The 15432-nt window shown below is 44.0% G+C and overlaps 1 protein-coding gene across 10 annotated transcripts in view; it reads left to right on the forward strand.

Moving 5' to 3' along the window:
* The window catches only part of TMEM229B (transmembrane protein 229B), a 154417-nt gene that overhangs the window by 113377 nt on the left and 25608 nt on the right, over positions 1-15432 (forward strand). Inside the window, exon 1 of one of the 10 annotated variants that reach the window (XM_059722889.1) lies at positions 9832-9974. The exons of the other annotated variants lie outside the window; for them this stretch is intronic. The gene's annotated coding sequence lies outside the window, so the exon portion shown is untranslated. Of the gene's footprint in view, positions 1-9831; positions 9975-15432 lie in introns of those variants that run through there. 10 annotated transcript variants of the gene reach the window in all.

Here is a 15432-nt window from a genome sequence, read left to right on the forward strand (position 1 = left end):
AGTGCCAGGTGCTTTTCAAAGTGCCCAACACTGCGGTGCTTACATATGTAAAAAATACCCGTGTATTCTGGAGTGAACTACACATTGGAGGTGCCCTGCTCCACAGGCTGATGGAGGTGACACACTACTTGTCTGGACATTGCGAGCCCCTTGGCTTGTCTGAGTGAATACAGATAGGGCTCCCAGGGATGGACACCTGGAGGGCACTGGGACAGAGTTGATTGCTGCACAATGGGATACAGAGCTGGGTAGATTAATGATGAAGGCTATGGAGCATGGGTCAGGCTCCAGACTGAAGGGGCATGTGCTTGTGGGTGCTCAAATGGTTTGGAAAAGAGCTAGGTAGGGATAGCATGAAAGAATATATCACTTCTTAGGAAAAGAAAAAGATGGGTCAGACTGGATTTTTAGTTTCCATAGTGACGTAACTGTAGCCCTTTGTTTGGTGGGTCTTCAGCCTCACTGCAGTGCACTTCATGGATTATAAGCACCCACTTTTCAAACCAAGGGAAATATGCGGATACGTCAGACTCGGAAGCAGGATGAAAATCCTGAGAGGCAACTGTGTACTCATTATATTTGCCGTGTTACCTTAGCAAACTGTGCAAACACAAGGGTTGGGGAAGCTTGGCTCTCTCACAGCTCATCTCTTCCTACTCCGTGATCCTTCACTAAGGCAACACATGGATTTTTGCTGCAGCAGATAAGTGCACGGTTATAATGACTTGTATCCCTTGCTGTGCTTCTCCCTGATCCATTCACACTGATGCGCGCACACACACACACACACACACACACGAGTGTCAACCTCAAGCTACTTAAAGTACACCCTTTCAGTGGGTGCATCTACACGAAATGCTTACTGCATGGTAGCCTAATAACACTGCACAATAGCGTGCTGGTCAAAAATCATGCTAATAAGCTACCACGCAGTGAAAAAACTGCACCGGCACTACTGCACAGTAACTGTAGCTACTTCGGATTTAGTTAGTAGTTCATTAATCAAGTACTAAACCAAATGCACAGTAACTACCGCACATTATTGAATAAGTAGACGTGCCCAGTATGTACTAATTGATCACAAACAGAATTGTAGAATACTTGGATTTACGTGCTTTTGTGAGTTATGCCATTATCGCTCCACTTGTCCATGTGAGCCATAATGGCAGGAATAAGACTGAGGCTACATTTGCATCATGAAATTATGGATTCTGTTTAGTTCATGAGGCAGGACATTTTTTTCATGACCATAATTTCTTACATTAGGGGATTTCTGCATAGGGCAAAGTAGATGTGACAGTAAACAACTGAATTGGATAATATTTAACCTAGGCTTTCACAATAGTCCAAGAGGGTAGAATTTTTCATAATTGCAACAAGTGGTTTGTTGCTAGATTATGAAAGTGCCAGGGAGGGCATACCTGAGCATAGGAGACTAGGCATCCACATCACCCAGTCACTCATACCAGTTTTATCTCCCTATTTGCACAGATTGATATTTGTGACTCAGAGGGATCAATGCCTGTATTGAATTCAAGTTGGATGAAAGCCTTCTCTCCAAACAGCTCTTTTTTTCCCTCTTTCTTTTCTGGGTTTGGACCACTAGCATTCCTACTGGACACTTCTCTTTCCATCTGCCTGAACAGAAGTCCCTCATCCTGGGCATTTATTTGCTGCAGTGATCAGTGTAAGGGGTCTGCTGTTCTCTTTATGGAAAGGAATGTTAATTATTTTCAGCAGACTAATTACATTGCTAATGAGAGGGTGTACTCCAGTAATATTTCCTTTAATTACTTGTTCTTAAGTGCTGCACAGAGCAGTTGTTGAGCATGCTATTAAATACAAACGGTGGTGTCTAGCTCAGTGATGCACCTTTGGGCTTCCCAGGACCAATGCTTTGCTAAGTTTAGTAGTCCATGTGACATAGGCCATTAAGCAAATGAGGTTAGTGCCAAGAGCCATCTAGTCAAAGGGCCCTGTGGTTCTATGAATTCAGTGCTCAGGGCTGTTTTTTATATTTCTGCGGTGCCTAGAGGGCTCTGCTAAGATCAGGGCCCTGCTGTAGTTGGTGCTATAGGACTACCTATTTAGAAATAGTTTCTGTTCCACAATTTCACTAAGCAAGCCTGATAAAGGGTAGGATGGAAAACAAAGGCACAGACAGATTAAGTGACTTGCTCAAGATGATACAGCAAATCAGTGGCAGACCTGGGAATAAAATCTAGGTTTCCTGAATTTTAGGCCAGAGCTGTGTCTACCAAAACACACAGCCTCTAAATTCATATCTAGAGCCAACAGACAAAACTGAATGCTGACAGAAAGTATAAACTCCTTGCAGTGAGTTCCTGACTTATGCTTGTCCCTGTGCATCTCTTCCTGAATCTTGTCTACTCCTTATGCTTACCAAAGATTTGTCTGCATGTTTAATCTGTTCTGTGTGAGTTGCTATACCTTAGTTGGTATTCAAGTCCTGGTATTTCCATTCCAGTGCTCTTCATTCCAAAAAAGGGACCTTCTAGTTCATCTTATGGCTACAACGTGAAACTTCATATGTAGTTACAGCAACTCAAGTCAGGGTCCACTTGCCTCCTTCCAAAAGGAGGCAAGTGAACCCTGAGAAAAAGAAAGCTCTACCCAGAAGTAGGTTATGTACCAGGACTTGGCTCTACAGCTTTGAGTGTCCCAGAGTGTCTTCAGGAATAGATGCTGAAGTCTGGTACAAAGAGAGTACACACCTTTTATTTCTGTAACATGTTCTTCGTCACAATGGTGGCTGTCCTGAGCTGGATATCTAGCAGTGACCAGAAGCAAACTGGGCTGATCTCCTGCCTAGGCAGCTCTTGCATGCATCTGTCTTTTCAGAGATGTGTGTCAGAAGTCCTGTTCTCATTTGTCAATGTGACAGGAGAACCCTTCCCTTCTCCTAGGAGGCACTACTCCTGTCACTTTTAATCTCTTTGGAGAGAAGAGGTTACAGTGCCTAAGGGAGATGAATGGCTGGGTGATGAGTTTGAGCCAGTCTCAGAGGGGTTAACAATACTCTTTTTTGTAGGGAGTTCTTGAGAACAAAACCAGGATTGTTTTGTTTCTGTAGCTCTCACTTTCTTTACTGTGTCCTATCCCCTGACCAATAGCTGTTGCCCAGCTGCTTTAAGTGCTTTGCAGCAATTCCACAAGTTCCGAAACTTGGCTTTCAAGATACAAATTGCCTGCAGTGCAGTATGCCTATGTAACTAGTGGTATGTATGTACTGTCTCTAAAGGTGCCCCAGTGCAGGAGTGAGCTTCTCTGATGGTGCAGAGTTCTAGCCATTACTCCTACTGCCGCTGGCATAGAAGGGAAAAGAGGATTCTTGCTTGCCATCCTAATAATGTATCTCTTATGCTTTGTCTACACTACAGTGTTTTGCCAGCATACCTAGAGATCACCACCCCATTGCCAACGTGACTGTCAGCAAACCTCAACTGGACATATCTGTGCTGACAGAAGAGGGTTTCTGCCATCTTAGCTTCTATCATCTGGGGAGGTGGAAGAACTCGAGACCCTTCTGCTATAATGTGCCACACTTCCACTAAGGGGTTCTGCTACCACAGCTATGCTTGTAGACATGCCCTTAGAATTGGCAGCATAACACAATATATCCATCTAATGTACAATACCTGTTAACTTTTCATGTAACTCCCATATACAGTACATGTGCTCACCATTTAGAGAAGAATGGGCAAATTTCCCAGTGCCTTCTATTCCAGGGCTCTCAGCATGCTTGTTGAGATGTTTGGCTCTGAGGTCTCAAGGATTCATGTAGATCTTGTGCATGTTGTAGAAACTGGGGCAACATATGCTGAATTTCTTGTTCCATTTGCTCTGGGTCAGCAGATCTCATGTTTGCTGAACGGCAGTTAAACCAATTTAGTTAAATAGTTTGGCTGACTAGTGTGGATAGGATCAACCAATTTTTCACTGAGCTACAGCTGTAGCATTCTAGTCGAGATATCTCTCTAGGGTTTTCTCAGCAATCGCTCTTCAGCTCTGCAACTCCCTTCACTCTTGAGGCCTGCCAGACCCCAAGCCTGAATGTTTTTTTTTTCAGAAGTGCTGTAAGACCTTCCTGTTCGGGCAGGTGTTTATCAGACAGAGCTTGGCTGGGATATTGTTTGTGGCCAGGGGGGAGGTTGTTTTATGTTGATATTCTGGTTGCCTTTTGAGTTGTTTAGTTATCTTGTTCATTCTCTTGTATTATAAGTTTTCTGTTCTCTTATTGTAAGCTACCCCGAGCCTTTGTTGGGAAGGGCAGCATATAAATTAAATGAACAAATAAATATCAGTCTCATGTGGCCATTACTATAACGCATCTGGATTCAAACATCTCCATGGTTGAAGTCTCCTGCCCAAAAGGTATTTGGTGGTATCCAGTGGGAAAACAAGGTAAAGGAACAGTCTGAATGGACAATAGCTATTTTGGGGGGGAAGTTGAGGTTCATATAGACTTTATATATCAGTCAAAATATAGAAAATTAAAACTGGATTCATTTGGATTGTGCCAAGGTTTAATGCAGGTGCAATGTCAAAAGGACTAAGTGATTAGAGAGACGAGACTTGAGAACAAAGTAATTATGTTGTGTGCTAAGTAAAGCCCAGGAAAAGCTCCCAGAAATTAAGGATGCCATAACTGATCAGAATGTAGATGGCAAATTCCAAAGCAAAAAACAAAGAGATCTTTTCTTACTACACAGTTAAAACATGCAGCATTGTTGGTAATACCGGACACATGGCTAAGGCCATTCTGCTGCTGTAGAATACCTGTTAATGACATGGCAACTGGGAAAGTTTTCATGGACTCTTTGAACAGAAAGGGACCTTAAGGATCATCTAGTCCTACATCCTGCACTGACGGAGGCTGCGCTATTCTTATTTCAGTTAGATGCCTTTCTAGCCAATTCCTTCACATCTCTAATGAAGGTGATTCCAAACTTCCCTAGGCAACTTATTTCAATGTTTTACCGTTTCCAACAGTAAACAGTGTTTCCAACAGTTGTGTGTCTACAGTTTCCAACAGTTAGGACTTTTCCTGAGATTTGATTTAAATGTGTTGCTGCAAGTTTAAACCCATTGCCAATTATTGTGTCCTCTGTGGTAAAGGAGAACAATAATTTTCTGTCTTCTTTATGGCAGCCTTACAAATACGTGAAAACTGCTGTCATGTTCCCCCTTAGTCTTCGTTCTCCAAACTAAACATCCCTAGTTTCTCCAGCTTTTCCTCATGCAGCTTGTATCCCAGTCCTTTTAGCATTTTGTTACTAACCTCTGGATCCTTTCCTGTTTCTCTACATCCTTCTTAAAATGTGGTACTTCAAACTAGATGCAGTACTCCATCTGAGGCCTCCAGGGGGCCAAATAGTGATATTATCACTTCTTATATTTTGCATACAATACTTAACATAACCCAAAAGTACATTTGCTCTTTTGAGGCAGCATCACCGACTGCTGACTTGTATCAAGTTTCTGATCTAGCATAACCATAGCTCCTTCTCAGTGCTACTACTGCCAAGCCAGTTATCTCCTATTCTGTATGTATGCAGTTGAATCTTCTTCTGTGTGACATCTTATATTTGTCCATGTTTAATTTCATTTTGTTGTCTATAGCCCCATTTATGGAGATTCCTGGGAGATTTACTCTTAACTTCCAAAGTACAAGCCCTCCCCCAGCTCTGTTAGCAAATTTGATTAGTATAGCCTCTTAGTGGTTCCTCAAGCCTTTTAGGCTCAAGGTACCCCGAACAGACTTGAGGCACCCCTCAGAAAATGTCTTAGCTCTTAGTTTTCATTCTTTTTTTACTACAGAAAAATAATAGAGAAGTTTCTTTGTTGCAAAGAACTCAGAAAGACTACAACTTTGGACTTCTATTTAAAATCTCTGGGTTTATCTTTTAAATCATGTTTTCAAATGTAACAGCGCTAATGTTGTGTGGCACCCCTTGGTACTGTTAAAAGAATCTCAAGGCACTGCTCTATCCCTTGTATTCAGATCATTGATAAAAATGTTAAACAACACTAGACCTAAAAAAGACCCCGTGGAGCCCTGTTTGAAACCTCTTGCCAGTCTCACATCAATCTATTAATGCCTACTCTTTGTTTATGAGGTTATTCAACCAATATGTATTCAATTAATGAGAAATTTTTAGCTCATTTTTCTCCAGATTAGTATGAGAATCGCAAGAATGTTGTGTTGGACTGTGTGTAAAGCCTTAGTAAAATTCATGTTGCTGTGTTTTTGGTTGTAGCCGCGTTGGTCTAAGGACGTAGGCAGGCAAGGTTCTTTGGGTAGATGTGCTATCTTTTCATAGTTTCATAGTAGCTAGGGTCAGGAGGGACCTGATCAGATCATCTAGCCTGACCCCCTGCCACAGGCAGGAATGAATGCTGGGTTCACAAGACCCCAGACAGGTGATCATCCAACCTCCTCTTGAATTTGCCCAAGGTAGGGGTGAGGACCACTTCCCTGGGAAGCTGGTTCCAGATTCTGGCCACCCTAACTCTAAAATATTGCCTCCTGATCTCTAACCTAAACCTATTCTATCAGCTTATTACCATTGTTCCTTGTCACCCCAGGTGGTGCTGGGGAGAAAAGGGCTCTGCCTATTTGCTGTTGATCTCCCCTGATAAGTTTGTAGGCAGCCACCAGGTCCCCCCTCAGCCTCCTCTTGCTGAGGCTGAATAGGTTCAAGTCCCTCAGCCTCTCCTCATAGGGCCTGTCCTGCTGCCCTCTCGCCAAGCGGGTGGCCCTCCTCCTCTGAACCCTCTCCAGGCTGGCCACATCTCTTTTGAAGTGCGGTGCCCAGTACTGGACGCAGTACTCCAACTGTGGCCTGACCAAAGTCGCATGGAGGGGTAGTATCACCTCTCTGGACCGGCTTGAGATGCATCTTTGAATGCATGACAAGGTATGGCTGGCCTTGCTGGCTGTGGTCTGGGATTGGTGGCTCATGTTCATCTTAGAGTCAATAATGACTCCAAGATCCCTTTCTGCCTCTTGTGCTTTCAAGAGAGGAACTCCCCAGCCTGTATGTATGCTGTGGATTCCTTCTCCCAAGGTGCAGCACCCTGCATTTGTCTATGTTGAACCCCATCCTATTCTCATCTGCCCACTTTTGTAGTCTGTCTAAATCTAGTTTCAGCCTCTCTCTCCCTTCAAATGTGTCCACCTTGCCCCACATCTTAGTGTCATCTGCAGACTTGGACAATGTGTTTTCAACCCCCTTGTCCAAGTCGCTGATGAAGATGTTAAACAGTGCAGGCCTTGTCTAATAAAAGATATCACATCTACCCAAAGAACCTTGCCTTACTAAAATTCAGGCATATTGTCTTCATCATGTTAATTTAATTCCATTAGTACCTTTGAGCAAATGCTTTCAGGCACTGCTGACTCAAATTCATTCAGATTTGTCCGAAGCTTGGTGATGCACTTATAAAATATGCACACGCTGTTTTATGTTACAGTTCAATAGAGGTCAGCTGATAGGGCTGCTCTGTTAACTCCTTGCTGAACTCTAGAGCTACTCTGAGAGTGGTAGAGGCCCCCTTGCTGTGTCCCTTGCACTGTAAAGTGTGGTATAAGCCACAGATGTTCCCCTTGCAGGCTGCAATAGCCTGACCCTGCACAGGGCTTAGTACTCCCTGCAAGATAATCAGTACTCTCTTCTCCCTTTGGGGGAGGTGACCAAAATCAATAGATGTTAGGGGTGCTCAGCACTTAAGACCACACAAGCAACTTAAGTTTCTAGATTAGTGTTAAGAAAACTGCCGCTGCCCCAGGCCCTTGCAGGCAGGAAGTGGCCTTCACACCACTTCCTCACGGAAATGTCTGTCTAGTGCAAGCTATTATGTAGCATAAATGCAGGCAAAACAAGGCTCTGCAACTTGCCACCAGTTGGGAGCTGGTTTGGTTTGGGACTTAACCTCCAATGTGCGGGGAGATGTTGAGAGAACTGAGCCCCTTCAAGGAAATAAGTAAGGTATCTTGTGTCTCTGTATTCCCTTTTTCTTCCCTCTTACCAAACAGACATTCAGTTTGACACTATCCCTGGGACATGATTGCTGCCTGGTAGCAATGTCTCAGGATTAAATAATCAGAGTATCATCAGCTACTTCTTCTTTCATCGGCATCTAATGAAGTGAGCTTGGGCTCATGAAAGCTTGTTACACATCTCTTATTTAGTTAGTCTATAAGATGCAAATCTACCCCACCTTCTGCCTGACTTCTGACTAACATGACTTAACTACCTGTCTCTACTTCCCCTTGTGTACATATTGTGAGGGTCCCTGAGTGCCCATCATTAACAGTTTTGTAAAGTGAATTAAATGTTGGCAGAAAACGCTGGCTTTACAGCCTTGGAGGTTGATGTTCTGTTTGTACAAAAGAAGGACAAGTGAAAGTGAATGCACTACAGGTTTTCCTTATAATGTAGTCTGCCAGTGTGTCTTGACATCCTGCCCTGGAGAGATCTACCTCTAGGGGCAAGAAAAGGAATTAAATTTCTGTAATCAATTGGAGTTTTGGCCTCTGCTGAGTGGGTGAGGAGTAAGAGCCAAATTCTGTCAACTTTGGCAGTAGTTAAATTATATGAATATAGTGGTACATATCCTAAAATTCAGACACATAAGATGCATTTTGGGGTGGAGAAAGAGTCTTACGGGACAGAAAGCACTTTGTTTAGCCTAAGTAAGGAAGCAAATATGACCCTAGTTTCCAAAATGCCTTTTCTAAAAGGAATCTAGGACCAGGGATTAAGAAACATGAACTGGTATAGTAGGCTTTTGAGGCAGGAACTGCTACTCCATGTTTGCTTGTACAGTACTTAGTACAGTCGGGCTCCAGAACTGGCTTGAATGTCTATGATACTGTCATAGTAATGACAAGGAGGCTTCTGCCTTGCTCTGAAATGTCTGGCACTAGACACAGCTGATCAGACAAATTATAGGCTATTGTTTGTTTTGCTGTACTTAAGTTTTGCAAACCTCTATTTTGGCAAGGTTTTTATTTTAAGTTCATCTATAATGTTTGTATTCAGTCAAGCCAGAGAAACACAATGGCAACAGCTGTGTTTATGCGAGCAAATTTGGTCTCCGCTGACTGATAGGGCTTAGACCAAGATTCAAGAGAATCATTTTTTTAAAAACTGTCTAGCCTTAGGAATCCTTGCCAGAAGATATTTTAATCAAATAATGCACCATCCACACAGGGGATTGGTATCATTGGTATTTAAAAAGCCGTATCCCAGTATAGTCAATTTTGTAGGGTAGGAGAGATGGTATGGGTGAGGCAGTCCTACAGCCACTTTCTCTCCTTTTTCATAGCACTCCTTCCCATTAGAAAGAAGGGATAGGAATAGTTCAGCCCAACAAGAAACACTTGCCTGAGAAGCTGCACAGAACTTAATTTCAGTAAAAGTGAAGTAGTGGCTTGTGCCTGAAGGAGGTACTGACTCCTTAAGATCCAGGTTGAGGCTCTCTGTTCTGTACAGTCCTCCTCTCAATTTTGATTTGTCCCAAGTCCTCTTTCAGATTGGGTTTCTTTGCCTGCCCAAGAGTTTACATGATCCAGAGAAGAATCCTCCAGCCCTCTCCTCGTACCACACAAGTCCTTGTTCCTCACTACTGCTTTCTTGCTCCCATCCACTCTTTCCTCCCTGAGCGGTGTTGCTCTTGTGCCAAGCAGAAGGCACAATGGGCTGCCCCGCCAAGGGTCCAGTTTGGAACCACATCTCCCAGGTTTCCCAGGGAACAGAATATTGAGATTTGCAGATTCTAAACATTTTTCTGGGTGCTAGGAAGTTTGATTCTTTAGAGAACTAGTCCTGGTGCAAGATTCTAGGCCTTGGGCAGAACAGTTTTACCACCATCAAAGAGTCCTGAGAAATCACCAACCAGCAGGAGGTCTCCAACAGAAGGTGAAGGAAGCACTGGTTATATTTGTGGTAGGTACTCCAGATGTCAATAGGCTACCTCCTGTATCAAGCTTTCAAGTGGAAACCAACTGGTGTGAACAAAGGAGGGTGCCCAAGAGAAACTTTAGAAAGTACTCTTAGCAGGGAACGTAAAGTAATTGATGTCAGCACCATAAAAATAGACAAACGCAGCAGTGAATTACAGGGAGGAGTAGAAACATACAGTATCTGTCCTGTGGACCAGTGCTGGTGTGGGAGGGTATCAAGGCAAATGTTTCCAGGATATAACTGTGTTCTAATCTGAGGTAGACTAAACTGCTTAAGCACATCCCCCAAATGTTCCCCTTTGGTCACATAGTGACTTTCAATCTCTCCTACACTTCTCCTTTAAACAGATGCCTTGTTGATACCCGAGTTCTGCTTGTTTTTGGTGATCCATTAGTAGCTCAGCAATAACAGGAAAATTACCTTTCCTTTGCAGGCCAGCAAGGGTTCTCAGGGAGGTGAGTCTGAAGGGGCCCACTAAAATGGAAATGGTGTACCATTCTGTCCTGGCCCCTGTAATAGCCACAGTGAAGCATGCATCTTCATTATACCTACTCAGAAGGGATGGCCAGAGATTACTATCAAGGCTAGTGGTCAAGAAGGGATGAGCTTGCCTCCCAGATACCCCACTCCAGCAAGGCCTCTGCTGCCTCATTTCATCATGTGCTTTCTTTCTTGCTCCCCCACTGCACATGCTGCAAGGTCTGTCTGTCCCACCTCAGTTTAACCTCCTTGCTATATGTCTGTCATCTGGTGTTATCCTGCAGTCTTTCCCAAACTGAGGTCTTAGCAGTTCCACACTCCCAATTTCACATTTTTCTCCTGTACCTTCATTCTTCTGAGTCCTGAGAAAACAACGTATGTAAGGCTCATAGGTAGTCATTTTGCGTCAATCAAGCCATTCCTTCCTTCAAGTGTGGGGATTCAGGCAACAATCTCCCTTTCCTACTTCCTCCTTTCCTTTATCTCTATCTCTATAGCATCAGCTTCTTTCAGCTGAGGGCAGGAATTGGCTCCAATTTGGAGCTCTGAGTAGGAGAGGAGATAAGAGTTCAGCATGTGAAAGTGTTTCCTCCCTGCTGTGCATGGGTTTTGAATTCATAGGCTGTAAGAATTTGCCTTCTAACATGAACTTATTGGGTGCAGACAGAAGTAACATTTGCAACATTTCAAATGCCTTTTAAACACTTGGAAGGGTCACCTGTACCAACACACCTGGCCTTTAAAATGCATTAAAGTGGCAGCAGCACTTCAAAGTAGTCCCTCCTGAAATGAGGGAGTATTTTGAAGTGCTTCATTTTTTACTATGTTTGCATGAGGAGAGGGAACCCATAAGTCCTCCAGAATCTCATAGAACTCTACTCTCTCAGGACCCTGCTAGGACAGTGCACCACCACCACAGATCCTTGTGCCGCCTGCCATCCCTGAGTCACTGCCAGTGCTGGGCTCTTCAGCCCCTCAATCCCCTCTACCTCTTCGCTTCGGAGATTCTGAATTCCAGCAGTGGAGGGCCAGTGAGCCCTTGCCTCTGCCACAGACCCCCACAACCTCCTGCTGCCACTGTTTCTGCTGCGTCTCCAGCCCCCAAATTCCCTCTACTACTCCATTTTAGTGAGAGACATCCTCTACTCTCCCTACTTTTGTCTTTGGGGTTGGGGGAGCAGTAGCACTGACAGTCCAGTCTGCTTCCCTGCCCTTTGGGGCAGAAAGCGGGGGGCAAGCAGAGCTGCAGATCCCTACAGCTTGCTGTGGTGTCCCCAGGCTGGAGAGCCACAGCAATTTTGAAACCCTCCAGGTGAGGGGCACCACAAGGGCTGGGCATAAGGCTGAAACACTGCCTGGCTGAAATATTTCTGAGTCCATTATGCTTGGAAATATTTCAAATGTTACTTTGGTCCACACCCATTGTCAGAGAGGATGTGTTGCAACTTTTCTGATATTGTCATGATGCCATTAAATTGCACCACAGCTGAAGATATTTCAGGGCTATTTCCATTTTCCAAGAGACTATAGTGTAGCTGTACAGGAGGCTGGATGCTCCAAATGTAAGTAGGAACTCCACAAATGGCACTGCTGTTATGCCACAAAGCTGGCTGAAATTGCTGTTTTTTCATTTCAACCATGTGACATCAGAGCAGGAGTGGGAAATTATAATCCCTTAACTTCCTAGATACCTTTCGTACATCTTACTGAAAACTTCCAGTTGGATTTAATACTAGTTTTAGAGTGCTGTTCTGATTGGAAAGTGCAAAGGATCCATTTTATGTAGTCGCTTCTGCTGATTTTACTGGCGCAAGCAAATGTTTCCCTTGATTAACCTGTCCAGCCAGTAGGGTTGCAGAAGACAAGTGACTCGGAGTCTACCTTGTCTTCCAATATCAGCAACAGAATTGCCAGCTAGGTTTCAGTTTCAGAATTGGTATTTCTGGAAAGAATGCAAGGGGATGGGGAGGGAGACACAGTTGGAGTCTTCAAAGCAGGAGGAGTTTGTGGCATCAGAAGCTAGAAAAATGATCCTTAGATTCACAGCCAGAACATGCTGAATTTAGAAACCACTGAGAGAAAATCAGTGCCGGATCTAGGCTCTTGAACCAAACCCTTGACCAAAGGCCAAGAACACAGTACAGGCAGAAATGCTGTTCCTCTCTGTAATGAGAATGCTTTGCAGGAAGTGATCTGAGTTGCATCGATCTCCTGGAACCAACAGAAGGTCACTGTTGTTTTGCGGAGAGGGGACTCTAGCTGCTGGCTGGGAGCCTACAGGTTGCTTCTCCTAGAGACAGCCCCACCTCCCTGTGAGGCTGCAAAGTTTTCAGAAGCAGGGGGGACGGGAGCAAAGGGAGCTTGTTTTTAGGGTTCCCTAGCCTGTGCCAGAGGGTAACATGGGTGAACTGGAGACCCCCTACCTCCGGGGGACTCCAATTCAGCTGCTGCACCCTCTAGTGGACGCTGAAAAACCACCATACCAAACTCCCTCCAATCCCTTTCCCCTGCATCCAATTCTGAAAACAGCAACAGGTTGGCAGGCAGTGCAGACAGAAGTTACAGAAGAGGCTGTGTTCTGAAACATCCTCATCTAATTCCTCATGCAAGAGTGTTCAGATTTTCACCTGATCAGCCATTTTTAAGCTGTCTGCAGCCATTCACTTGTGTTTGGTCTCAACTATAAACTTTCTGTGGCCAGATCAGGCAAATATTGTTGCTTCTGGCTGCGTCTAAAGAGTTCATACAGGGAGATGGCAGCATGTGTTCGTGCACCGTGTCTTAAACCTCAGTACTGTGGTACAGTTCTGTTTGGAAGCCAGTCCATGCACACTTACAGGAGCATGAGGGATCCACTAAGTTACACAAAGCTGCTGTGGTCCAGGTAAACAAAAATATATAGGAAGGTCAATCTAGAGCAGATGCAGGGGTATCAGCCATGCCTTCTTTCCCCTGTGTCAGTAGCAGCAGGAATGAAGAGGGGTGACCGAACTCTTGCAGAGACTTTTTGCCTCCAAATTATTTCCTGTGCATTGGGACAAGCCTACTGGGCTAGTTAAGTCAGCTTAGAGAGCTACCTTGCACTAGCATTGCTGTGCAGAGAGACCTCCTTTTACTGAAGAATCTGGCCTGTGCCTATAGATTTCTGACTGTCTGCTCCTTTGGCCAGGATTCCTACTCCCCTGCTCCTTGTTGGCATTTCCTTCTGTGCAAACTTAAGACATTGCTGGGGCATCTATTCTGTGGAGAATTTCTATAATGTTTTATGAAAAATGTGTGCAACTCCGTTTACTCACCTTGTATTGCGGGCTCTGAGCAGCTGATGTCTTCTCTGGCACAGGGGAATAAGGTTTGGGTAATTATCAGGTTGGCAAGTCTAGCTTGGTACAAATGAACCATTCAGAACTGTCAACATCTGAATCATATTTTGTTGAAGAGATTATGGAAGACCAACGATTCAACGTTATGTTGTAATGACTACCTTCCAGGGAAGCAGGTCATGTGAAATCAGTGCAAGTGGACCTTGGAAACAAAGAACTGATGTATGAGCAGCTTGTTTTAGGAATTGGGCTTCCCAGTGTGGTATGAAAGACAAAATTCTGCACTATTTTGGCAGAGGCCAGCAATGCTGCCAATGTGGACACATGCATAAGCTTTGATGTCACATTCTATCCTAGAGATCCTAAAATACTGTATTCTGATTGACTAATAAATGCTGATTTGTTTTGAAAAGACCGTCTGGTGTCACTGCCAAACATCTGCTGGTTATATGCCTCCCAAGAGAAGACTCCAACAGCAGTTCTAACCTCTTTTGAAGATGTTGGGATAGTCACAGCAAGGAACTGGAGGGGATTACAACATCAGACTTAAAATCTCATAATGGTGGAACGGCCTAGGGACAAACACTGAAGAGTTCATATCCAGAGGGGCTGTATGAAGGTTGGAGGCATAGAGTGCCCTGGGGAACTATGACAGCTGTTCAGAGGGATGTGGGATGAGATGCAGAATGGAAACCCAGTGTTGTGCAAGAAGTGACCATGGCAGTAAAAATAAGTTTTCTCAAAGGAAACTATTGTTTATGTTCTGAATGCTAAAACAGCAAGGATAAGGAATAAGTTGTGTAATCAGCCTGTTAGTAAGAGACATTATATAGAGTTATACAGAGTGAAGGAGGGAAGGTTAAATGCTAAAGGCTTACCCCAGGAACAACTATTTGACCTGGTCAGTAAAGATGGTTGAGCAAAGACTTATGGTCCAGGCCCAGTTGAGGTTTTGAGAATGTGACCCAAGTTGCCAGCACCTAATAGGAAAAATGAAGACCCAGTTGCATGGGAGTCATAAGAGGATCTCTGCAGTAACCAGAGCAGTAGCAGATCCACTTCTACAACTTGAGCTCAAGTGGCAGAAACTTGCTGGAAGCAAAGCTTCAGGTGGAGGAACAAAGCTAGAACTGGGGTTTCACAAGCTGGCTGATATCACATTATCCCTTCATTTTAAGGAAGGGGCAAGTATTGTTGCCTACCTTGTCAGCTTTGAGAAGGCTGATTTAAATAATGTTTATCCCATGGATAAGCTCTATTGGGGCCCAAAGGTATACACACCTGTGGTTAAATAGGTTGAACTTGAACTGATTCAGAGAACTAGGAATAAAAAAAGAAAACAAACCCAACCATTTGGCTAAAGTTTGAATGGATACCTGAGGATATTAGAAAATACTTCACAGGTTTGCAAAGGAAAAAAAGTGTGACATTTTGGTGCATCTTTTGGTGAAAGATGATGTCTAAAGGTTGGAGGCACTATGTCCCTGGTAGAACCATAACAGTTATATTCTTTTAGCCCTTTTTGGAAAGGTATAAATAACAACCCAGTGCTCAGGAGAGTGGGGAAATAAGACTTCTGTTTAGGAGCTAGTTGGATGAGTTTCCAACAAGATAAATCTAAATCCCCTTGTCTTCCTTAT

The sequence above is a fragment of the Alligator mississippiensis genome, chromosome 2, assembly GCF_030867095.1.
Source record: "Alligator mississippiensis isolate rAllMis1 chromosome 2, rAllMis1, whole genome shotgun sequence".
Lineage (NCBI taxonomy): Eukaryota > Metazoa > Chordata > Crocodylia > Alligatoridae > Alligator > Alligator mississippiensis.